This window comes from Numida meleagris, chromosome 14 (genome assembly GCF_002078875.1).
Source record: "Numida meleagris isolate 19003 breed g44 Domestic line chromosome 14, NumMel1.0, whole genome shotgun sequence".
In the NCBI taxonomy this organism is placed as follows: domain Eukaryota; kingdom Metazoa; phylum Chordata; class Aves; order Galliformes; family Numididae; genus Numida; species Numida meleagris.
This window is the reverse complement of record NC_034422.1, coordinates 922,538-946,855: the sequence shown is the minus strand read 5'-3', so window position 1 is coordinate 946,855 and position 24,318 is coordinate 922,538. Positions and strand designations below refer to the sequence as shown.

Below are 24,318 nucleotides of genomic sequence, written 5' to 3'. Positions count from 1 at the left end.
AGCAGTTAATGTGATCGTCAAGGAATATTATTTGCTTTGTGTGTATCAACAAACTAGGTGAAGTTCCCCTTGTCTCTGATGTTTAGAGTGGAAGGGGGATATCTAGCTGTGATTTGGAGCAAGAGCAGTTACTATCTTTTGCACTTGTCAATGGCTACATCCTGAATAAAGGAACAGGGATGAGCACGCAGAGACCTGAGACAAAGTCTACCATGAAAGAGAGGTCAGCTTGTGCTGCCAGTTAGGGCTGCGGGGTTTGTTCTGCTCAGGCTCTAGTATTTCTGTATGACACTACCTTTGTCAAAAAATGCCAAGTCTCAGTGAAACCAGGGAGAACAAGGAGACTGCAACACATCCTCAGGCTTTGGCAGTAGTTATAGAAAATGTATGTATGTGTGTTTAGATCTGTGATTGCAAAACAAAAATAGCATTAAATTGGCACAAGAAAGGAATTTTTTACCTGTCAGTTTCTGCACAGGTCTGTAAATGGCAATAACTTTCAATGTCTGACAGAAAAGCATCAGGGTTCCCAGACACAAAGCCAGAGAAGTGAAGTACTTACACCAAATACAAGAATTTGATTTTGATTTCAATAGTCACTCTGGATGTAAGAGCTGGGTAAGTTTGCAGAGACCTGATACAATCCACAGCGTAAATTGGTATTCAGAGACATACTACTATACTCAAATCAACCTGTAGCTTATAAGCACCAACATAAGACTGTTTAGGAGATGCATCTAAAAGCTGCATTGACATATAGTCAGTGATGTTTGCAAAAACTCTAATCTGACTTATCAGGACCTAGAACACTGGCGCAGGAGACCAAGTGTCATTAGGTGCAAGGCAAAGGTGATCTGCAGGATTTTTCCTCTGAATGGAAGTGCACTCCAGACTGGTATCATGATGATGTTTGTGCGTTTTCTGCCTTCTCGTGTGGGCAGGGACTAGCCTCCGTGTTTGGGTGAATATGGGATGGCTGGCCTCCAGGCTCCAACCCTGCAGTGCGGGGAGCCTCTGCCGCACGGCCCTGGGGATGTCTGATGCCAGAGAGGAAGACAGAAACTCCTGCAGCAGATACGTGTGTGATGCATCTTACGTGGGCCTCATTGTGGATCTAATTCCAGTCACCTAGCACTGGCTCAAATCCTGAAGTCCTTCCACAATTCTAGTTGTCAACAGATAATCTTTACATCGGTGCCAAGCCACTTACAGGTGTTTCTGGGCTCCGAACCAGTGCTGCTGGGTCCAGCTCTGAGGAGAGCTGTGGCTCGGGCTCCGGGCAGCACTGACGGCTGCTGCTGCCATGGCTGCTCTTCCCTGTGGCTCTGCACTTGCCATTAAGGAATTGCAGAAAGCAGCTTTTGGCTTCTGGGCCGCGTTCCCGATCAGACCAACGTCGTCCCTTCTTGGAGAGGGTGCGCGACTTGTGCCAGGGTTGCACTGTGAACGCCGAGTACACACAGTCCCTTTTGAATCGCAGGAAGTATGTAGGCTTTGGAGATTATCAGTCCATTATTAACATTTCAGAAAAATATAAAGTGGTTTCCGCTTTATCTGTTTACTCTATGGCTGATAAAATATTAACATTTTTCAACGTCTGCTGAATAATCCCCGATCCCCTTATTCCCATACAGTGAGGTGTGTGGCTTCAACGGATCACCCCAAATGAAGCTGTTTCCCTTGGCTACTGTCATACAGGAAGCTTGTGACAAAACCGTTGTTTGCACAGGATTTAAGCATTTTGAAAGAAAATATGAAAGTGTGATGCTGAGGAAAACATCAGGCAAGTAGTAAAAGTGCTTTGCATGTGCACAGCTGTTTCCTGGCCATTTCTTTCTACTGCAAAGGCACTTGGTTTACAGGAAATTCCAGTTAACACACAATGCCAGTCTCCCCAGAATACGAGACGTGGGCTCAGCTGTATCGCTCTGCTTTGTGCAACTGGTGGTGCTGACAATTTCACCACCTGCATGCCCATGGGCAGCAGGGGCTGGTTTGATTTAATACTGAATGGTTCATAGGAAATAGCTGTACACTCTCCTCCATCTGTTTTCTAGCAGGCCTGTTATTTCTCATGGTTAGCTCTGAGGTGATCTGCCCGGAGTAGATACTGGTTCAGATACAACTCAGCATCCAACATCTCTGGGCAAGTTGGTGGTTTGGGGCTTGTGCAGTGCCCGAACAGAGCCCTGCATTTTGGTGGGACGTCCAAGTCCACAAACGGCAAATCCACGAGCTGATGTACCAGCATGGGCTGAAGATCTCACACATGACCCTGTCTGTACATCTGGAATTGGTTAGGAAGTGCTGGGAAATTAATGATTTCTACCAGATAAACCTGTTCAGCTCATTTTTGAAGTTTAGAATGGTGCCAACAGTAGATGGGTTTAAATGTTTATCATTTTCTGCTGGACAGAAACCCTAACGCAACCCAAGCACCGGTATGGCTCACTGAGGGAGAAATCTCATGGCAGATCCAGCCACGTTCACTTCTCGTCCAGAGGTGCTGGGAGCGAGACAAGTGCAAGCAGGGTTAGCTGGAGTTCCTATTCTGCTGAGTTGGCAGAACGCCTTGTAGCAGCAGATGCAAGAGGATTGAGATGATAAATGGACTTTGGAAAGCAACCCAAACATGTACATACAAATTGGTATTTAACATTCAGTTGCTATTTGCAAATTATTCCCTTGTGATTTTGCTCTTGAATGAGAGCAACTGTGTTAGCTGAACAAACAGTAGCAGAGGGAGCTCCAGAATGCACCCACCCTCCCACACCAGCCGTACCCCTGCACATCCACATGCCCACCCTGTGCATGCAGTTGCGTGTAGGCACACAAACCCCTCCGAGCAGTGCCATGAGAGCCAATCCCCACGATCTCTTCTCGCCGTCAGCCAGGCAGCCAAAGCCTCAAGCCATCCCTGCAAGCCACCAGCCTCTGTTGGGCTGAGCTGAGGCGCCAGGAGTTGATCTGGGGGCTGATGGCAAGTCATGCTGCTGGCACATGGGTTACTGGTGAAAGAGAGACAGGAGGCCAGGCATTTTGCCAGGTGCTTTGGCAGAAGATGAGCTGGGTTGATAGCCCAGCTTTTTATTGGGAAGTGATGTCACGGCAACACATGAATCACAAATAATTTGACACCAAAAGGAACAAGCCACGGTGGCTCAACACCTGAGCACCCATCTCGACATCCGGAGTGACACAGCAGGCTTGACGCAGCAGGCCAAGCTCTGACGTGTGTTGTGAATCCTCCAAAAACTCAGAACTCTTCCAAACCTCAGCTGCCAAATCCAGACCTTGCCAGCCTGGCCCGAGAGCCCTGGCGTTGTAATGCTGCCGGGCCTCTGGAAGGGTCAGGGCAGAAGTGAGAAAACCAAGGCTAGACAGTGTAGTAAGCGACCTCTGTGCATGACCGTGGTGCAGCCAGCTCCTTAGTGAGGTGCTGGGACAGCCCTTCCCAGCCACGCACCTTACTTGCATCCAGCAAACGTGAAGAGCTGGTGAAGAGCTGCCTCCTGGCATTGCTCTGGGCATCACACATTCAGAGCAGAGCCCTGGGTGAGGGCTGCTCCAAGTGCGTGCTGCAGGGACCCACCAGGAGCAGCACAGCTCACCGTCCTCCTCCTGAGGAGGCAGGGCCAGAGTTCTGAAGTGCCGGTGTCACTCAGTGGCCCAGATTTTGCAGGTTGGGTGTTTCCCAGCCACAAAATGAAGGAAAAGATTTACATTCAAAATAGTTTCCCTTCCCTTTGGAGGCAGAATTCAGAGATAGAGCCAAGCAACTGCTACTGCATGATTTAAGGAGATAAGAAGAAGAAGCAAGAGAGAAAGACTGGGATTTATAGCATTGACCCTAAAAATAGCTGTTTAGGGAAAATCTAAGCCTGGCAAAGCCTGACTGGGAGTTGCTCCATATGCAATTGCTCAGCTCAGTGGATGGCATTTAGAGGGAAAGATTCAGCCTTGAGGAGTTTGTCTTCATCAGCCAGTTGCACCACTTTGACTTAAGGTACCAGTTTATGATTGCGTTCAAAGCACATCAGCCCCTTGTGCAAGTTTCCCTGGGAGACAGGGCACACCGAAACACAGCTGTCAACACGGGAGCTCACACCAAGTTATAAAAGGAAAGTTCAGCTGAAGCCAACCCAGCTTCCTCTTCCAGCATCTCTGAACGGGGAAAGGACCTGCCCAGGCAGGCTAGTGGCAGACACTAGCATGGAGAGGGGCTCTCCTGGTTGCATCTGCAGCTGAACTCAGTTGACATGCCCAGGTTGGCAGCCAGGCCTGGAAAGATCGTCTGCATGTTGAGTCTAGTCCTCTGCAGTCACAGACAACCATGTCATGTAAATCCATTTAACGCTGCTAACTGCTGCTCATCCCTTCAAACCTACCCGGAGTTTTTAGACCCTCTCCTGTCTGCTGGCGTCTTCTTTGCTTCCCTGCCAAAATGAAAGTCCCTAGGGCAGTAGGACCAAAAAACACACATTCCACACCCCACCAGGAAAACCCGTGTGCTCCAAGAGAAGAAATCTAAAGACAAATCCTAGTGAGACTGAGATCAATATGTGTCAGTAAGCTGCCAGCTCTTCTGCTGGAGATGAGTGTTCTGCTCGCGTTTGCACTGTGGCACCCCACACATAGAAAGACGCTGGTGCTGTTGCACAGATAAGTGTTCGTAACATGCTGTGATGGAAAACGTGGCTTAATAAAGGCTCTAGTTTGGAATTTACTAGCAAGTTGAAGAAGAAATACCCTTCTGTTTTCTAGAAAATCTTTCTTTGATTTTTTAAAATCAATTAAATTTTAACGATGGGAGCGAAGCAGATAGTTTTTAAACAAGTTTTGATGGGGAGAATTAAAAAAGAAGATGTTACCTCTGGGGCTTTCCAGGTAGGACAAAAGAAATATTTTCCACTAAAAGAACATAAACACAATTTTTTTTATCAATCTGGCTTTTGATCGTGTCTCTCACTTCATGCTCCCATGACACGGAACATTTTGTGTCTCCTGTGTGAGCCCTGAGCTGGCCTGGTTCCGAGCCCTGTCCCACCCAGCTCCGCCGGAGCCAGGCAGGGCGTGCTGGGCAGTGCCGGGTGCCTGCTCCCCTGCAGCCCCTCGCAGGCGTGTGTGCAGCGCCGGCGTTGCTCAGACTGTCCGCGTGCTGTTTCTTATAAAACCTGATCTCGATCCTTTTGACACGGACGACGGGAACTGGTCCTGGTTTAAGTCACCCTGCCGGGGAGCACACATTTACGATAACACCGTGGAACTGGAGAAAGTGAATCAGGAAGCAATAAATCAACTGCGCTGAGTTATGACATTGGTGACAAAGGAACAGTTTCTCCTCCAGAAGGCCCTGCTGAAGGTAGTTGGTCTTTGAAGGCACTGGAGGGGCTGGGCTGGCGGGCCCTGCAGCGGAGCAGAGGGTGTTTATTTGTCCTGTGCACACTCTGGAAACAACCAGCACTGCTGTGCATGGTTTACATACAAACCTAATAAACAGTACCAAGAAAACGGAAGAATTCATGCTTTGGTAACACTTTGAGGCCCCAGTGAAAGTCTGCATGTCACTACGATAGGATTATACAGCCTCCTAATAAGAACTAGCTCGTTCTTAAGCTGTGATGACGGAAGAAGAGCAAGGGGAAGGGAGGCAGCCGTGCAGGGAGCAGAGGGAAGGTGCCCGGAGTCACCCAGCTGCTTGTTGGAGCAACAGCCGTGGCTCGGTGCGGCGCCCACTGCTTCTCCCTGTCCAGTCTGCCATTACCCACACTATGAAAGTGTCTGATTTTGAAGTCTCTTAAGTATTGTTTGAGCGCTAAATCTCATGATGGAGCAGAGATGGGAGGAGAGAGACACTGGGAAACCAGAACCAGTGTCCTGAAAAGTTGTAGCAGACAGAAGCAGTCAGTCTTGAAAGCACAAGCCCAGAGGACCTTTCCTGTGTGTTACATTACTCTCCTACTCCAACCAAGCACAAGATGCCCACTTAACGCTGCATGGCACCAGAAATTCATCCATACAAGATGTCTTCAATCAGGATGAGGAGTCCAGGTGGAAAAGCTATGTTAGCCAAGGTGACCTGGCTGCTTTGCCTGCAGGCAGGTACAGAGCTTCGCGGCTTCTAGGAACAGAATGTGTTGAGCTCAGGGTGATTTCCTTTGCACTGCCCTTACTGGAGTGCAGAAGGGCCTGGGCTAGCCTAACATCAGTGCTGAACCCGCGTGCTGCAGGCCGGGCTGCGCAGAGCACGGCTGCCTCCGCAGGCAGAGGCTGGGATAATAGAGTGTTTGTCCAGCAACATATGGACTCCAAAACAAATACTGCGCCATGCATCTTGAACTCTCAGCTTGTAAAAATGTCATGTCCTCCTGTTTACCACAGATTCCTCTGTGATATTTGCTCAGACAGAAAGTAAAGTCACACCAGAGAGGCAAACAAGAAAAGAGAAGGAAGTCACACAAAGCAGTGAACATTAAGGTTCCTATCAGCACAGGAGAACGGAGGCTGTTGAGTACGGTCACACCTCCCTCCCTTCCCACACACCAAGTTATTTGTGGCTGAGGAAAGTGATCATTTTAACAAGCAATGAAAATTCACCGGCAAAAAGGCTCAAATAGCTAATGGGCCCTGATAGCACAGTCCCCGTCCTGCACTCTTTTCCCTTCCTCACTCTGACTGAAGCTATGGGTCTTGGCAGATGTAGAGAGGGATTTTCAGTAAGGTAGGGGAAGGGAGACTGAGATAGTGGAGATGCCTCTGTTAATAGCCTGTAAGGTGACCTACACAGCCCAGGAATGGTGTGATACAGCTGGTCGGTGACCGCATCCAGACAGCACTGCTGTTTGCCCCAGCAAGGGGCTGCAGAATAGCTCGCTTTATGTTATATAATAAAATAATATAATAAAATCACCACTGGCTTGAGCTGAAACCGATGGACTGCTCAGAGGACATAAACATTGCATGTGACCCTGGAGAACAACTAGTGAAGTCATAGTCACCTAAACGAGCAGGCTGGAGCAACAAGACTCTGCAGAGCGCTGTGGCAGGATCGGGAATGCTTCCAGTCCTCTGTGCCTCTGACAGAGATGCGACCTGTTGTAGGGAACCTGCTTCAGCAGGGGGGTTGGACTCGATGATCCTTGAGGTCCCTTCCAATCCAAGTTGTTCTATGATTCTATGATCTCTTGAGGTCCCTTCCAGCCCCTGCAATTCTGTGATTCTGTGATTCTGCCACTGGGAAGTGAGTTGTGGATCCCCCCCTTTCCTCCCATCTGCTACACAGGCAGTAGATGATAAATTGAATACATGTGACACCTTAGAGCAAATTCAGAGGTGACGTAAACCCTAGTGTGGGTTACATATTGGATGCATGTTGGTCAGAAAACAGGTGTAAGTGTAGCAGTGCGCTGCGATTTGGCATTTGTCAGATATGCAGTGTGTAACTGACCGCAGCCAGTGTTCCGCAGGAGTGCTGGGAGGGCACGGGGATGGCTGCAGGTGGAGGGCTGCTGCGGGGTGATGCCACCATGTTTCGTGTCCTCCTGTGCAGAGCTTTTCTCACATCACGTGGCATCTCTATGGGTGTGGGAGAGCTAGTTGCTTTGCACATCCACTGAATGCCAAACTCCAGCAAGATATCCTCACAGCAGCTGTTTCCTGACAAACTTATCCCAAGGTGTAAATAATACCATGGCTTTGCCTTCTACACAAAAGGATTAGGGTCAAGGTGTGGGGAAGCTGAGGGAAACAGCCCCGTAACTTGGACTGTTGCTGTGTTTCCCTAGTGGGTTTGCTCTGAGATCTGTATGTGCAGAGCCAGACCCTTGGCTATCAAAATGACTTGTTTCAGATTCCAGCATGCGGCAGGCAGACCCTAAAGAGCCTGTTCTCCTGCTCCCAGGTACTGCAGAGCCCTTTCAGCTGCAGGGGCTCCAGGGCTTTTCAGTCCTCTGGAAAAAGGAGTTTAAACGCTGCTAATTTGGAGAAGGCAGGAACTGGGGGAGTGTCTCTTCCCTAACCCCTGCTCAAAAGGAGGATGATAGTATTTGCTCCCCTGTGCTGCCTGCCAGCCCCATGCAGGCTGCAGTACCTGTCAGCACTCCTCCAGCCCCTTGTCAGCAGGTTGGTCCATCACTCAGCCCTCAGCATCCTGCCACCTTGCTCAGACTGTATGTTTTCACACCCACAAAACTACTCCCAGCAAAATGTTTGAACAGCTCCTTCTCAAAACACCAGGAGATTAATATTATGCACGTGTGGTGCTGAGAAGACATCTCTCCTGGCATGAGGAGATGAGGTAGACGCACTGAGTCCCACACTACTTGTAGGCAGCTTTTTATTTTTGCAAGCAGCCAAGGTGGAGTGGCTGCCCTGGTTCATGCCAGCCTCAGCCTGCCTGCAGGCCTGGGATGGCTGTAGTCACCTCACTGGGAAAAGCCAAGCTGCTCTTTGTGTTGTACTGGCCTGGCACTGCTGTGCTGGACAATACAGATGCAGAGCAGAGGTAGGCCCAGTCCACGTCCTGTGCCTTCAGTAGAAGATGAACTGGGGCTCTTCTGACATTACGTCATGGGTGTCTGTAAGCTTAAACAGTCCTCTGGGGAAATGAGTAGCAGTGAAACTGGGCAATTTCTTGGCATGCCCAACATCATCTGTTTGGTTTTTTTTTTATCCTCCATTACTTTTTAGAAAAATACAACGACTTTCCAGTGCCTGCGGATGCCTCTCAGCACACATGGCTCTCCCTGGAGGTCTGCCAGAGGCACGGACCTTGGCCCCACTTGTAGGACAGGGTGAGGCTGAGGTGCTTGCTGGGGGTGCATTCGGAGCTACCCTCTTTCACTTGGGCCTTAGGTGGTCTGTCAGCACAAGCGTTACAGAGCTCAGAGGTAAGAAAATAACTTCTACGAAACATCCTAACCCTTACATTTCTTCAGTCTCTTATTCTACACCCACCATTGCTTCTGTCCATTTCTTCTTATCTCCTACTGTCCATTCTCTTTCATCTCCATCCCTGAAAGCTGCCTCTTCTCTTTGCCGTGCCTGTCTTTGCAGCAGCTGCCACATCTCCCCAGTGTCAGTGCAGCCCCTCTTCCATCCCACTTCATTTTTGTCAGCAGGGGAGCCCTGAGCCAACAGACGCATGCAGCGTATGCAGAGGTCATGCTCAGCAGAGCTGCAGCACATCCCTGCAGTCAGGCAGGATCCGTGCTGGTGCAGCTGCAACCTATGGTGAGGCAGTGACTCCTTACAACCTTTAAGGTTAGAACCTTCCTTGAAAAAACTAAGAAGGAAAGCTGTCACTCAATATGCATTTAATATTGCACCAATACCTCTGCTGGACTGGACCTGCCTCATTACCTCTGTACCTGACACTGGCTTCGTAGGCTCAGACTGGATCAGTTCCCAGTAAGTGACGGAGGGTCTTTCCGCCTGGCTGCTCTGCAGCATGCTGGGAGCTGTGCACGCCTGTCTGCAGGCTGCTCTGTCTCTCTTCCAGCTCCTCACTCCTTCCTTCTGTCTTTTCCTTTCCAAGGGTGTTGATGTTGGATCAAGAAACACTTCTGATCAGCTTGTAATAAATGAAGAACGGAATTTTAGCTGCAAGAAACTTTGGAGAGACTCACGCGAGGCTAGAATTTGGCTTACATTCCGAAAGCCAGGCTGTGGAAAAAAACCCCTTAGAGATCACTTTATTATTACCTGGGTTACTTTTCCCACCCTTTGGCAGGAGGCTATAGCGCCAGAAAGTGTCAATTTACTCTCACTATTGGGCCAAGAACATCCTCGGTACAAATTTATTGCTCTTAATAGGGCTGGGTCTTTAATTCCTAGCATATACCTGTGAAGAATTTTGGCTTGTCATTGAGGAGCAGGAATTATTTTCCTCTCTACAGGTAGAGGCAGGTCTCCCTTTGGCTGAGGGCTCCGCACATCCCGAGAGAATCATTACTGCAGTGCTCCCATAAAGGGGATTTGAAAACTCTGTAAGCACCTGCCTGCACTGAAAGCCAGCAGCAGAGTGCTTGCTGTTTAGCACATTGGTTTTTTTCCTTATTCCTTCCCCCTTTTTTATTGCTCTGCTACTAGTTGAAGTGCTACTGTGGGATCAGTCTGCTCCCAGTCCCCAGGGGAATCCGACTAGTGAGGAGGACAGGGCACTTTTGCCATGAAAGTCACTAACAGCTGAAGCTAAGACTAATGTTTCACAGCAGGTTTTATGACTTCTACCCATTTGTAAGGGATCTGGTTTACACGCTGGGCAGGCTAAGCTGGCTGGGTTTTCTGCCATGCTTCTCTGCGCAGAGCACTCACATCCTCACTGCTGCAAGAGCTGCTGGCAGCTCTCGCTAACCCAGCGGGGCAGGGAACACCAGCAAAGACAGCCAGGGGAAGTTGTTCCCTGAGAGAGGTTTCTTGGCAACGAGGAGGCTGCCTCATATTCCTGCTAACTCAGTGTCTGCTGGGCAAATCTGTGCTGAATACAGACCGCAAGGAGACCTGTCCCACATCTAGTGAAAACCAGTCTTCATGAAAGCAAAGAGCAGAGATGAGCACACTGCCAGGGTGTGCCAAAAATCTGGCCAAGCTGTGGGTGTGCCACCTGGCACCCTGCTGCCGTGTCCCTTACCCTGTGACAGCACCATCAGCAGCATGTGGTGGTTTAAAAAGTCAGATGAAAGAGGATTTTGTTTCAGTCGTTCACATTACTGAAATGCGAAAAAGAGCTGCAGATAATCAACCATTGCTTTTCCTCTGCAAGAAACAGAAACCAGGCTCTGCGATCAAAAATCCTGTTTGGATTTCAGCTAATGGGTGCCCCTGGCCTGATCAGATCTACAAAGGAGGATTTGTGGTGGTTGGAAAAGCCCAAGAAAGAACATCTGTGAGAACAGAAAACAAAGAGAATTCCAATGTCTGCCTTTACCTCCCTACCAAACTCCTTTGGATTCAGTCGTTATGGGATGTGTGTGGGTAGCTGCAATAAGAAGGGTCTCCGTCCTTACAGAATGAACTGACGCTTACAAAAGACCTTATCACACCAGGACGGGAGCTTGGCAGATCTGTCCCTTTCTCTACAAATCTATTTTGATTTATATGCCTTTGCGTGTCTCATGATGTTTCGTGTACATCTGAGAGTCCGCACAGAAACTCAACAGACCATTTGCCTGAGGCCTTCATTTCATGGATACTATGTGAGCTGAAGTCTCCAGACAGATAAGGTTGCAGAGGTTAAATAGCTAGTTACAGTACATAAAATTTATATCCACTCTGCCTAGATGAAGCTTTTCCCTTGTTTTAAGTGCCTTTTTTTCTCTTTATGAAGAAAAGAAAGATGACTGCAGTCACATCCCAGATTTACTACACAATCCCAGTTTAATGGTAATAACATATAAAATCCTTCCTACTCTACAGCCACCTGTGTTCTCACTGCAGCAGTGAGGGATGCTGCTCAGCGTGCAGGGGAGGCTCGGAGCTCTGCCTGGCCCAACACACTGCCACTTCCCCTACCTACTTTTCTTATGTACTGATTCTAGATTAGGGTTTTCTTAAATGCTGCTTCTCTAACTGATATTATTCATTCCATTATGCTCTTTGATTAAAAAGATCAGTGCATGATTTTATTCTCTGCTCCATCAGATGCAAAATTCTGAAAACGCAGAGAGTGACGCAAAGATAACAGAGCTTCCGCAGGTTTTGTGAAAACAAGCATTTGGAATAGCTAACGTGGTACTGTCCAAATCTAAAGCAAGTATCCCAGGACTTCATGCAGCAAGCTGCAGTGCTGCTGAGCACAAGGCGCATTAGGTTCATCTTGTTAGTAGGTACAAGGCTGAATAACTGAAGTAGCACAAACACCTTTCATCCTAGAAAACTTTACCTCCTCTACTGCTCTCAACAAAGAACCAAATGTGCTGTCACAGCCTTCATTAGCCGAGGAAGAACACGGAACTCCCAAGCATCCTTCAGCACTGATGGCCCTTTAAGTTACCAACGCTCTGAGCCTTTCCTCAAAGGAACTGGCTGAGTAGAAAAGCAAACGCGTGATGCTTTATCTATTGCCTCAATTAGAAAAAGAGGATATAGACAAGCTGTGGGTTGAGATAAGGATAATAAACCCAATAGCTGATAACAGAAAAGGGAAGTGAGCCTGCCATAATTTCTAACTTTTGCAATATAAATTCTGTGAATATTAGCAATTGCAGTCAAACCCACCCAGGCTTTAAACCCGGAACAACACAAACTAACGTTGCTGTTAACCCAGAAAAGGACAGGTAGCTCTCCACTTTCCCTTTTTATTTCTAAGCACATTTTTATTTTTCAACTGAACATGAACAAAATTGTTGAATAGAGCAACATACTTCATCCTGAGGTATTTGTGACACAGCTGGAAGTGAAGAGTAACAGAAATCCACAGCCCTCTGGGGACTTAGAATCCACTTCTGAAGACCCAGCACACAGAAATAGAGGTTGGTCCAGATGAAGTTAGCATTTATTTCAGTGGTTTCCAGCCTTTTGCTCTGTATCAGCAATAACTTATTTCTATCCAAATGATAATAGTTCGAGATTTTTATAATATCACAACACGCCATGTAAGTCAGTACTGCTTGTTTGCTAAAAATACCGTTATTTTCTTCTTTTTTTAAACTCTTTTATTTAAATAGTTCTGAGGTATGTAGGCAAGGGTCTAAATTCTAACTTTGGAAAGAGATAGACTGTGTGAAATGCAGCATGTTGGAAAGCCTGCAGTAGTTAAATGGTTGCCTTGGAGACACACGCTCAGGAGATAAAGGAGCTCAAATTTAGAAAGTTCGCACAGGACGTATAATGAATCGTTTTCATCTGAGCCTTTTGCCTGTCTATGTGTGTTCTTTGCTGCTGGAGCTGGAGGAATGGTTCCAAGATGTGAGCTCCACTCCCACATGAAATTAATTTTTCTTTTTTTTCTAAGAGCGATAGAAATAATTTTTCTTAAAAAATGGACAACAGAATCTGTAACAATGTTGGTACAGACAGATCACCTTGCTGGGTCAGCTCACTGGGGAAAATGGCTTTGAATCTTTCCCACACAGCAAAGCAATGATGGGACCATCCACAGGAGATGTGGGGAACTGGAGGCACAAACCTCTCAGACATGTCTGAGCTGCCTGTGCTGGCAAACAGGGGCTAGAATTCCCCTGGGAACACATTCTGCCAGGGGTCTGCAGTATTTTCATGTTGCCTCTCGGCTCAGGACAGAGGAACAGCCTCTTGAGACTTCTGCCTGAGCTCCCACCATAGCAAACAAGAACTGGAGGAGGATGGGAAGTAAACCCCACTTTTTTTTTTTTTTTTTACAAACTCTAAGGCACTTTTGGTTCCTTTTTTCTTTGGTCAGTGCCAGAAGGGAGGCTGACACAAACCCTGCCCATCATGGTTGTCCCAGGAGCTATTGGATGTGTCCTTGCCAGAGGAGAGTATAGCAACTCTACTGATATTGATCTTATCTCCCTGTAGCTCAAATCATGAAGAAAATCTCTGGCTTTACTAAAATGAAATTATGATTTAAGAGCATCATCTATGATTCTCTATCAAAATACAAGGTCATAGCTCCTTGACCTTAAGCCAGGGAAACACATGATATAAAGTTGGTAGACAATGACATGAACGTAGGACAGAATGAAAAAATGAGCGTATCCTGTATTTTCTGTGGTATCATACTGCATCATTTCTTTCTCCTCCCTTTTCTCTGTTGGTCACGATCAAGAAGAAAACGACTCCCATAAGATGCAAAGAGGAGGAAGCTGAAGGCCAGGAAGGCTGTGCCAGACATAAGGGGCAGCAGCAATCAAAAACAAATTGAGACATCTCTATGGTATGCCTTCTTCCCACTGCCAGCTTTAAATATGACACTGATGTAATTACATGAGTGATCACGGCAGACGGGTTGGAAGGCTTAATGAATGTTGTAAGGGAGTTGAATTTCTTTGATGCAAAGTGCTCTGATTATTATTATGGCTGGGGAAAAGAGAAGATTAAGAAATTAGGTTTTAAGGAGAAGTGCATTTGTCTAGAAAGTGAGCTGTGAATCGCCTGAAAGGGGTATGGTTTGTGAGAGTTCATTGCCTTGGGCATAGTATTCTGAGGGGAGCCAGAAATTGAAGAGGAATGAGGAGATGGGTCTCAGAGGCCTGGCAGTCTTACATTCCAGGATTCTAGTGAGATGAGCAAGGCTAGATGCAGTGGGGATCCAGAATCTGCTCCCCAACAATTGAGTTCTGCAAGTAATAGCCTTCCTTTCGTCAAAAGTCTAGTGCAGAAAGTGAGGAATTTTTGCATTACTTGTAAGACAGTCAAATCTAATTAGAGGAACAACCTTATCTGCATCTGAAGTGTTCTATCGACCATTTTCAGTCTTCTCCACGAGAAATGTTCCCTTAATAATGATCTCTGTGCTCTGCAGCAGGCATACCTCAGTGCACTGGCTACGCGCTGGACCTCAGCATGCTGTAGTCCGTAAATAGATGTGAGGAAGCAAAGAATTGCAAGGCAGGAAAAGGCCACTTGGTCCAATGAGTCTGGCCCTTTAAGTTTATCTCAAACACACCTCCTTGCTTTGTCCACGCATCTGCAAATCTCCTTTCTCCTCATAAAAAAGTCTAGCTGTCTCTTAAACCCATCAAGTGACATAATGCTGCTTGAATCCCATTTATTTCTCATGTTGCCTGCAATCCTGCTGGGCTGGGCTGCAGCAGATAAACAAGTGCTTCTCAGCACACAGGAACCATCCACGGAAAAGCCAGGGCTACCAGAAGTGTAGTGCTGCCTCAGCACCCAAGCCCTTCCCACAAAACATCTCTGCAGCTTGGGTAATGGTGCTGGAGGATGGGCCTTCCCTGGGAAGATTTCTTATTTGCCTCAGCCCGTTTTCAAGGACAGACAGGGAGAGTTTCTACCGCCTCTTCAGGAAGTACAGTGAAGAATCTCTAGATCTCATTTGCCAGGTAGTTAATTTTAAACTGGGTTACAGAAAAATAGTAAAGATTTTGTGACGATTAGCTGACTTTTGTGTTCCTTATGATTTTTCTTAGGACTAACATCCACCTGCTTGGCACGGCCGTTTGGGATCATTTACTGCAGTTCCTTTCTCCCAACTCATCTACCTGCTCAAACCTAGAGTAACTCTGCCTCCCACTGGAATCCACAGTTTTCACTACATCTTAGGCCAAGTTTTGATGATGCAGCTGATGAAGTCGGTTGATACTTTCCTGTTTTACACTGTGACTTTGTCCATTTTTTGTCTGACAACTCTCCCAGTTCTCTGTGGGACTGTACACCTGACAGCAAAGTGAACTGAAGCCTGGGAGCTTGTCAGCAGATTCTCCCAGCTGCGTCTCTTGGGCTCTGGGGAAGACTCCAGGATGCAAATCGTATTCAGGGAGAAAACTTGACAAGAGAGTGCAGAACCTGATTCAAACGCACAACTGCATTTTTACCAATGGGTATACTCAATGCCTAAGGCCTTAAGGAGTAGCAGTAGAAAACTCAATATCCATCTTTTTATCTGTTATAATTAATGTTCTTGAACACACTGTGAACAGCAAGCCCTGTCTCCTTCCTCCCTCCTGCCTGAATCCGTCAGCTGAACTTTGGCAGGAGGGAGGAAGAAATAAATGCTTCCAGCGTACCCTTCCCACTGTATTCTTAGCTTACAAGATAATTCTAAGTGTTCTTATAAATATGGTCTCACTAAGACAAAGTGACCACTGACATGAAAACTTCTCTGCAATAATAGGATCTGATTCTATGATTCTATGATTCTATGATCTCTTCAGTTTTTGTTATTTTCAAGACCAGCACAGATCCTGTAAATGTCTGGCACACGTTAAAAAACTCTTTGCTCTTGACTCAAATCACATTTTCATAAAAAATTGAAAATACAATTATTCCAGTTTCACAAATAAGAGCAGATCTTTAAAGCATATGAAAAGAGGATCCTTTATTCATTTGTCCCTTTTCCCCACCCCTCCACTTCAAATGAATTTACAGCACTTTAAATGACAAGGTTCCTGATACAGCCCTTCTACAATCACTGCAACAAAACCTATTAAGGTTTGATTTTGAGTCTTGCTGATGTATATTATATCTAATGCTGCCATCTGCATAAAGCATATGCAAGTCTCTTTTGTCATCTTGTTCTTGGGTGTACCTGCACCCTGTAAGAGTAGACTAGGACCTGCTCTCTCTGTAAGCCATAGTTCCAGCTCATTGCATCTGGTCTACAACAAAACCTACTTTCCATTTTCCCATCTGACCCCTTTTACTGTTTATGCCCAATACATGTACTAGGCCGTGCTCACTAAAACTACTTCTTCTTCATCAGTCTGCCTAAAGAACACTCAGCATCCAGAAGGATGATCCTGTGATTCTATGATTCTATGAAGACAATGCTGAATAACACTTTTACCTGTTCTAGGCATTGAAAAGTCCCAGTCTCTGAAAGTCTGGAAGAGGATTTGCCATAGCCTCAAGCCTCAAGTTCTTCCCCAGCCGAACAAGCAACTAAAATTCACTCAATAGCTTGATATTAAAAAACTACTTCTTCAAAGAAAGTCAAAGCCTCAGCTAGCTGGACACAGAGGAATACAAAAGCTCTGAAGAAGCCTAAAAACGCAGAGCTGCTTGCTCCGTGTGCCCATCTCTGTGCTCACCCTCCCCGCACATTTTTCTTACAGTCTCAGGTCTGCAGCTGGTGCAACGCTTCATGCACAGTGTGGCCATCCCAGCATGCGCTGCTGCCTTTGCAAAATCCCTGACTCAGCCCCCTGCTCTCCTGTGTGCAGCTGGAGCTGTTAAGCCAAGGAGCACCCAAGCGAGGCTCTTACAGTCATTTAGCTCATTAGACTCAGACAGCTGTAGATTACACAGAGAGCAACCAGAGGCAAACCTACCCAGTGAAAACCAAAGAAAAGGCCCCAAGGATGGCTGCATTGTGGTGTTGCTTCTCCTGTTTCCACACCACCATTTTTGGCTTGCTCCTCTGTCTCAGTATACCTTAGCAGAAATCTGATCTGAACATTTGGGTTCAAAATAGGCCAATTTCCTGCCATAGCACTACATGTGTTTGGTATCCATATCGACATGGGAAGGGAGCTGCCTCCACAGCAGGGATCCAGATACCTCTGGTGAATTTAAACATCTTGGCCCAGTGATGGAAGCCTGGCTGTGGCTCTGTGTGCTGTACGACCCAACTTCAATGTGCAGAGGGAGACCAGAGCGGGAGACAGCCTTCAGAGAAGAGCTGGAAAGCCAGAGAGGCAGGCTGTGTCTGAGTGGCGTATGTTTCTTCTCTTCTGATGGCAGATAGAGGTGCCCACCTGTGTGCCACAACGGCAGGTGTGTACCTAGCAGCTGCTCTTTGGGCTCTGTTGCCCCACAATGGCACCTGTGTGTTCTACCTCCACCACTGTCACAGCAGCTGTGGAACGAGTCTCTTAACCCTCTGAAGGTAGATTTCCCCATCACATCATGGGAGAGGGGAATGGGAGGATGGGACGAACCAGGGCTTTGCAGCAGGAATGTGCAGAACAATATTCAAAGCCCCACTCCTGTCTTGCTGTCCAGATGTTTCTAGAGACACCGAACCAGTGCATACCAGACTCAGGGCTGCTCGTTCCCACCAGACAGATGCTGATGGGGAAAGGATATGTGCTACGTTTAATGTCATTTATTCCTTAGCAACCAAAAGCTCCCTGTATTTTCCCATCTTGGGGGCTTATGTGTGGATCCTCATTCAGTGACATTCTCACACCATGAATGATTAAGGAATCTGAATCTTTAAAAATTGCCAGATCCCATTTCTATTCCTAAATACAGCTCTATAGAGAGAGTTAAGCTGGGGAGGCCAAGGGATTTTTGTTAATGATCCCTTTTTATGGGGCCAAGAAGCAGCGCTAAGAAAGGGAGGTTTGGGCCATTCCTGCTCTCTGTGCCCATGCTCTGCAGGGACTTATGCAGATGTTCTTCATGCTTTACACCACTGTGCTTTGCTTGCTAGAAAGGAAAGCCAGGCTCTTTCTTGGGCCATGCTGTGCAGCCATGTGTCAGGTCTCAGAGGCTGTGCTCTGCACCAGCCAGTGCTGGAGAGGAGAGAGGACTAACGTGCTCAGTGCCCGGGCACCTGTGTCAGAACTGAAATCCTACCAAACACACAGCTGTGGGCAACTACCATTAAAATGAAAGGTTAAAATTAAATCCAGGGCTACTTTGAGCAATCTCCTGAGAGCTGCCTATTGTCTTTTCTTGCCATTTTGGACATGAATGGGATTTTGCTTCCCATTCATTAATAGAATATCTTTGTCCTAATGAGGGCAAAGAGTGGAGGGTTAACTTTTCATCAAGGGCAGTGCTGTGCAGGACTTCTCTCACCTAACAAAGCTCTTGAGAACATTGTATTAGAGTCTTTTACTTCATCTACGTGCAATATTTCCCCCCCTAGCCAGGGCTGAATGTACCTACTTAAATTTACGTCTCAGACTAACTCAGTGATCAGTCTACTACAGATAGGATACATGAGTTTCACTGCCCCATGGGGAGTGGGGATTACACACCAGGGGCAGGAGAAAACAGCCATGAAACATGGAATGTCCTTAGCAGCACTGCTTGACCTTAAAGCTTCACGCTTAGGGAAGTGCTCATGTAGCCAGCAAAGCCAGCAGCTGGAATTCAAGTGCCCAGCAGGATCGGGAAACAAATGAACGAACTAACTGAAATATCCCTCCCTGCTGATCTCTCTGAATCAACACCACGTTATTTACAGTAGTGTATAATAACATTGAATCAAGATTTGCATGAGGCAATTTCTATTTCACGGCATAAGATAACTTTCCAACACTTCTTTTTTTTTCAGAGATGCGAAAACATTTACTTTAATGATAATGAAAATAAAGTCAGTAAAATCCCTTTGTCCTGTCGTTTCGATCAGATAAACCGTATCTACCAACTGTTAGGAGGAGGATTAACTTGAGTTGACATTTTTTAAAATGTACTATGAGAAAAGCCCTGGGGCCAAAACATTTACAGGCCAGGTTTTAGTGTATGTTGATCCAATAGTTTCTCTGAAGAAAATTTCTTTAGACCTGGCAGGTGCATATTAGTTTTCATTACTTCAAGTGTCTGCTAGCAAAATTTTAATTAGCCAGGTTGTACATAAAATATTTCCAGTGTTGCAAGAGAGAGGAGGTTGGAGGCAGGACTCCTGGGCTCTCTTTCGTGTTGCTGAACAGGACATTGTAGACGGGGCTGTTGTGGTGCTCTTGCCTGCCTTTATCTCGTGGCCCTCAAATAAGTGGGATGAGATCTCTGAAATCAGCTGTTCTTCTGATGTGCAAGAACTCAGTCCTGCTGAAGGAGCTCTGCTGCGGTCTCACGGGAAACACAGGTGCAAGGAGGTGGCCAGACTTGGCTGCAGTCACTCAGCAGGGCTGGGACAGCACCAGGGATGTGCTCAAGACCTGCTCAGGAGATCTAACCACCCTTAGCTGGCTGTCCGCCTCTCCCCATCCCTCTTGGGGAGATGCCCAGTTCTGAGATCTCTGGAAGAACAGGCAACAAGCTTAGCAAGCTGCTTGCCTACTGCAAACATAGAAGGAGAAAGCCCCACATTTGCTTTGCCTCTTACCAGAGACGTTAGACCACAAGAGATAAATAAGGTTATTAGCAAAAACAAAACACTGGTGCTCCAGTCAGATCATGGAGGTGATAGAACACTTATCTTATCAGCTCTTTTAGAAAGACTCCCTCACAGTTTCTATAGTTTTCTGATAATATTATAAGCAGAATTGATAGCATTTTATTCTTCCTGATCAGGTTCTCTTCACTTAGTCTTTTCTTAACAGGTTGTCTTTTTTCCTCTCAGTAAGTGGATATTCCTACGAAGCCCCATTTTTCTCTTTTAGACCCATGTCATCCTGGTTTTAAATTGTTTTGATCCCATTTTTTTTACAATTCTCAGCCTTCTGTTAGCTCTCTTTCAGCAAGATGTGGGCCAAGAGGAAAGGCTCTTGACAGTGACACCAACAAATGGGACAATTTGCACTCCATTCCAAATCTCGTTCCTTATCTGATAAGAATTTATTTAAAATTGATCATGGTCCTTTTGTGTTCCTGGGAAAGACCAACTTCATGATTTAGCTTCTGTGCATTTCCACGGATGATTCCTTCAGGAGAGGAGAGTGTGCTCCTGCCCTGCAGGTACCCGATTAGACAGAAATCTGCCACTTCTGTGTGCGATGACATGGGAGCTGGTAGAGAACTGGGCTCCATGCTTCATGGATTTGCTGCCGCATGAGTCCAGGACTGTGCAAACTCCGGCTGCTGGGCAGCCCAACCAGGATCCAGGATCTCCTCTATGCCTGTAGATCTGCGTGCCCTGTGCATGAGGAAGAGCCCCTCAAAACTTCTTCTTTCTCACCAGTATCCTGTTTTTGAACATCCTGCTGTTTGCAGTGAATGCTCACACCCCTGGCTCAGTGCGGTGTTGCTTCATGTCTGCTCCATGTGCCCACAGCATGATTCCTCTGCACAAGGGGCTCTATCGAAACCAGACCTTTTGTCTCTCTGCAATGCTCTGAAGGATAATTAAAAGTTTGCTTTTATTACACTGCATAAAAATAAAAGCATCAGCTAACATGAAAGAGTTCTCTGGTGACCTGCTTGCAAAGTCAGGCTCCCCGAGCAGTTCCTGCTGTAGGTTCATCTTCTTTGATATTAGAGTTTATGACCACAAACAAAACATTAGGTCCTAAGTTATGAAGTGCTAATCCTGTATCACTAAAATTAGTGGGAGATTAGTCACTTGTCTCAGAGGGCATGGGGTCAAGCTCTGCCAGAAAAACACAGTCACCCTCGATTTATTGTGCAGGTTTTCATGGGACAGACTCTGAGATGCGATGAAGATCTCAGTACGGCAAATGAAGCGGTATGTAGAAATTCCTCCATTGGAACCATCTGTGTTCTCCGTATCGTGCCATGCAAGTCAAGCTGAAAATGTGGGTCGTTACCATGCAGATTATAACTAATTTCATACATATGATTTTGAAAGAGATCGCTTTACAGAGCCTTTGCGCAGGGATTACTTGCAATCCTCCTCGAGGGGTGATCTCAAAAGTTTTTTCTCAGTAGGACAGATTGATTTTTCTTTTGTCCATCTGAGATGACTAAAGCAGAGCTCTTGACAGGTACTGCTACAGAGGGTCAGGTCCTGCTCCTGGAAAGATGGAAGCTGGCATCTGGCAGCTTGAAACCGGGACAGATATTTTAAAATCCAAACACTCCTCCACGGCATTAATTCACAATGTCCGGATGGAACTGTGTTTGTCTGCCTATGTGGTTCTCAAATGCACTTTCTAAGGCTTGTCCTTCCAAGAATAACATAAATCTCTGAGTGACACTGTTTGACAGCCCTCAGAGTACCTCAGCCAAAGCAGGACATGTTGTCTTAAATCATTTTTAACTCTGTGGTCTATGTTAATGCCTTGTGTATGCTGCTGTGGTTGTAGAGCCAGGAGAGAGGCTCATTTACGGTGCGTGCTGGGGAGCTAACAGGTTGGTACATTGCTGTATTTTCCTGAATTTTTTATATCCCTTGTTAAGGCTTTTTTCTGTGATATGCAGACACACCATAAAGCACGGGAGTCCTATACTCATGGCAAACTGAGCAACGGTGAGGGAAGGCAGCAGGTCTTGGTGCGAAAGCATCTCCTGAAGACAAACCCTGCTGCTGCGTGGTACCTCAGTCTCCTGTGAGAGCAGGAGCTGCTTTGACTCAGCTGCAGAAGCACTCAGAACACATAACAAATCACGGAGTAACAAAGGGAATTAAGAGGCGGTAATGTGATACGATTTAAGAACTTGGATTAAATATTGAATCAAGCCCTATGCCCCATTCAGCCTACAGCCAGTCCCTTCTTTGCTACAGAATGGCACAGTGGGCCAAATTCTGTTCCTGCATTAATGCGAATGAGGAGGAATCACAGTGGAGCTCCACCAGAACAAGCCTGCGATGGCGAGAGGAGCCCGAAGCTGGAGCAGCAGCGCATGCCCAGGAGGGAACGGGGTGAGCGGGTCTCCTGACACAGGTGCAGTGTAGGCAGACAGGCCCTAATTGGTCTGATCTTACTACCTGCTCAAAAAGCTTTGAACTTTGCACAGGATGCCTTGGGCCCACAGGAGCCTTGCTCCTCAGGGTGGGGAATTAGCACGATGGCTGGATTGGCCTCCCCCCCACCTCAGTTGGATTTTATCATCCAATGGGTAATGGTTTGGTGATGAACGACTGACAGGTGTGACGAGCTGATGGGACTGGCTGGGATGATACACATACACTGCTGTTTTACCAGGACATAATGTATTCTGCAGTAGGCAAAGGATAAAACTCGTAAAACATTTGTTTTAAGTCTTAAAATATCAAATTCCTCATAACTATGGGCTTCCTAAACCTGGCCCTGGTAATTACAAGTGTTGAGCCATGAATAATTTCATGCTAGGAGGTGCATTAATTTTAAACTCCCTCTGCCTCCTCCAGACATTGTGAAAGCACATTACCAGTGCGGACAAGTTTATGATCTTATCCAGGACAACTGGTGCAATAATATGAAATGAAAACCAAGACAAAAATGTCATTGTCTGCGTATTCCGTACAAAGGGATCCTGAAGAAAGTTCCCTTTGCAGCCTGAGACCAGGAGAGCTCTGAAGGTGTGAACGAGATTTATGGAGCCTTTCCATCCTGACCATTGGCAGCTTAGTGTCTAGGGATTGCTGCAAGGAGCAGGGAGGAGTTTCAACACTGTTGCCCCTCTGATGGTTTGCATTTAATATCTTTAACCACACTTTCACAAAAATCCGCTGAGACCTCAGACTGTGTTGATCCAGATGTAGCATGCGTGGTCCCAAAGGAATTACCCTGCAGACTGGGGTACTTAGGTTTGTAATCTCACCACCATTAAGTTCAAGGCAGTGGTATAAATGTCAAAGATCTATTTGGCAAGCTCTTCCTGCTTAACATCTACACGTGTTTCTGTCTGTTCACATTTATGGCAGCAACCCCGTGGTTTCACAGCTCACTCAGAAGTTACACCTCTGTTGGAGAGGAAACGAGCAAGTCTGACTGAAGAAAAGATCAGAGATTTCTATCTTGGGCAGGGCACCCACCGCGTATTTACCATTCAGGCTGCGTCAGAGGCAGCACTGTCAACACCGTCCTCAAGAACCATGTATAATACAGATGTTAAACACCGATTATCCTGCTAGAGATCAGGTGAAGTTAAATAATGGTAAGGGTGTGATGCTTAACACTGAACAAATTTGGGATGATATTCTCTCCCCAGCTTTCCCAGGTGCGCCCGTGGTAGGCTCTCTCTCACCCTGTACAATCGCTACATCCATTTGCACATGCTGTTACAGTAAAGCATGGTTGAGAGGCAAAAAACGGTCTTGATTAGCACTTGGAAGCCTCGGTGCTAATGTGCTGACAATTTCCTTCTCAGTTTCTTCCCAGTTCCTTTGGACCGAGCTAAACACCCCAAGTGAAGCGTACAGGCGGCTGTGCTTTAAACCACGGCATGACAGTTCAGGAGTCGCCGACGTTCCTGGGCTGCCTCATCTATGACCCTGAAAAATAAAATCTTTGGGCGTGTTTATTATTGTGCCCTGTTTGGCCTTTAGAACCCTCTAACAGCACTGAAGCCAGCCATACATTCTTTTCCTGGGATTTTTCATGCTTCCTTTTTACCCTTTAAGAAAAATGTGCCAGTGTGACATTATTACTAGGATGAAATTTTCCCCTAGAAAAGCGCAACGAAAACTCTTTATCAGCTCCCCCCGTTCTCTTCAGAAAGCTGTGGAAGCAGATGCTTTAAACTCTTTTGTGGGTGAAGGGGAAAGGTTGGATTACTGAAAAAACAAGGCAGGCTTCAGTGTGTGGAGGAGGCATTAGGAACTGCTTAGGATCTCAAACCTGCAACACCTTGAACCCATCACCAGCCAGAACCGTGATGGATGGGAAAGGATAAAGGGCAGTCTAGCTGACCCATGATGCCTTCCAGTGCCCTCCAAGAAACACGAAGAAAAGAGATTCTTATCACTCTGTGAAAGAACAGAGGGGAAAATTATCATTAAAATACCTTCCTAATAAAACTAACAAACAGGGCGGGTTTTTTTTCCTTCAAACTCCATTCTCTTATCCCCCTCACGCAAGCTTCAACGTGGCCAAGACTTGAAGAATTGTATTCTTTTAGTGAATCTTTCCTGAACAGATGTCACACTCTTCTGCTTAGACT

At 46.5% G+C, this 24,318-nt stretch overlaps 1 protein-coding gene and 1 long non-coding RNA gene across 2 annotated transcripts in view; one reads left to right on the top strand and one right to left on the bottom strand.

Annotated features, from left to right (window-relative positions):
• Positions 1 to 24,318, bottom strand: part of TBX1 (T-box 1) — a 157,730-nt gene that overhangs the window by 50,050 nt on the left and 83,362 nt on the right. The gene's annotated exons all lie outside the window — the stretch shown is intronic.
• LOC110406604 lies at positions 17,427 to 24,057 on the top strand. Its single transcript, XR_002443515.1, has 3 exons — positions 17,427 to 17,488; positions 20,903 to 20,959; positions 21,655 to 24,057. It is a non-coding gene; the product is annotated as an uncharacterized LOC110406604 (long non-coding RNA).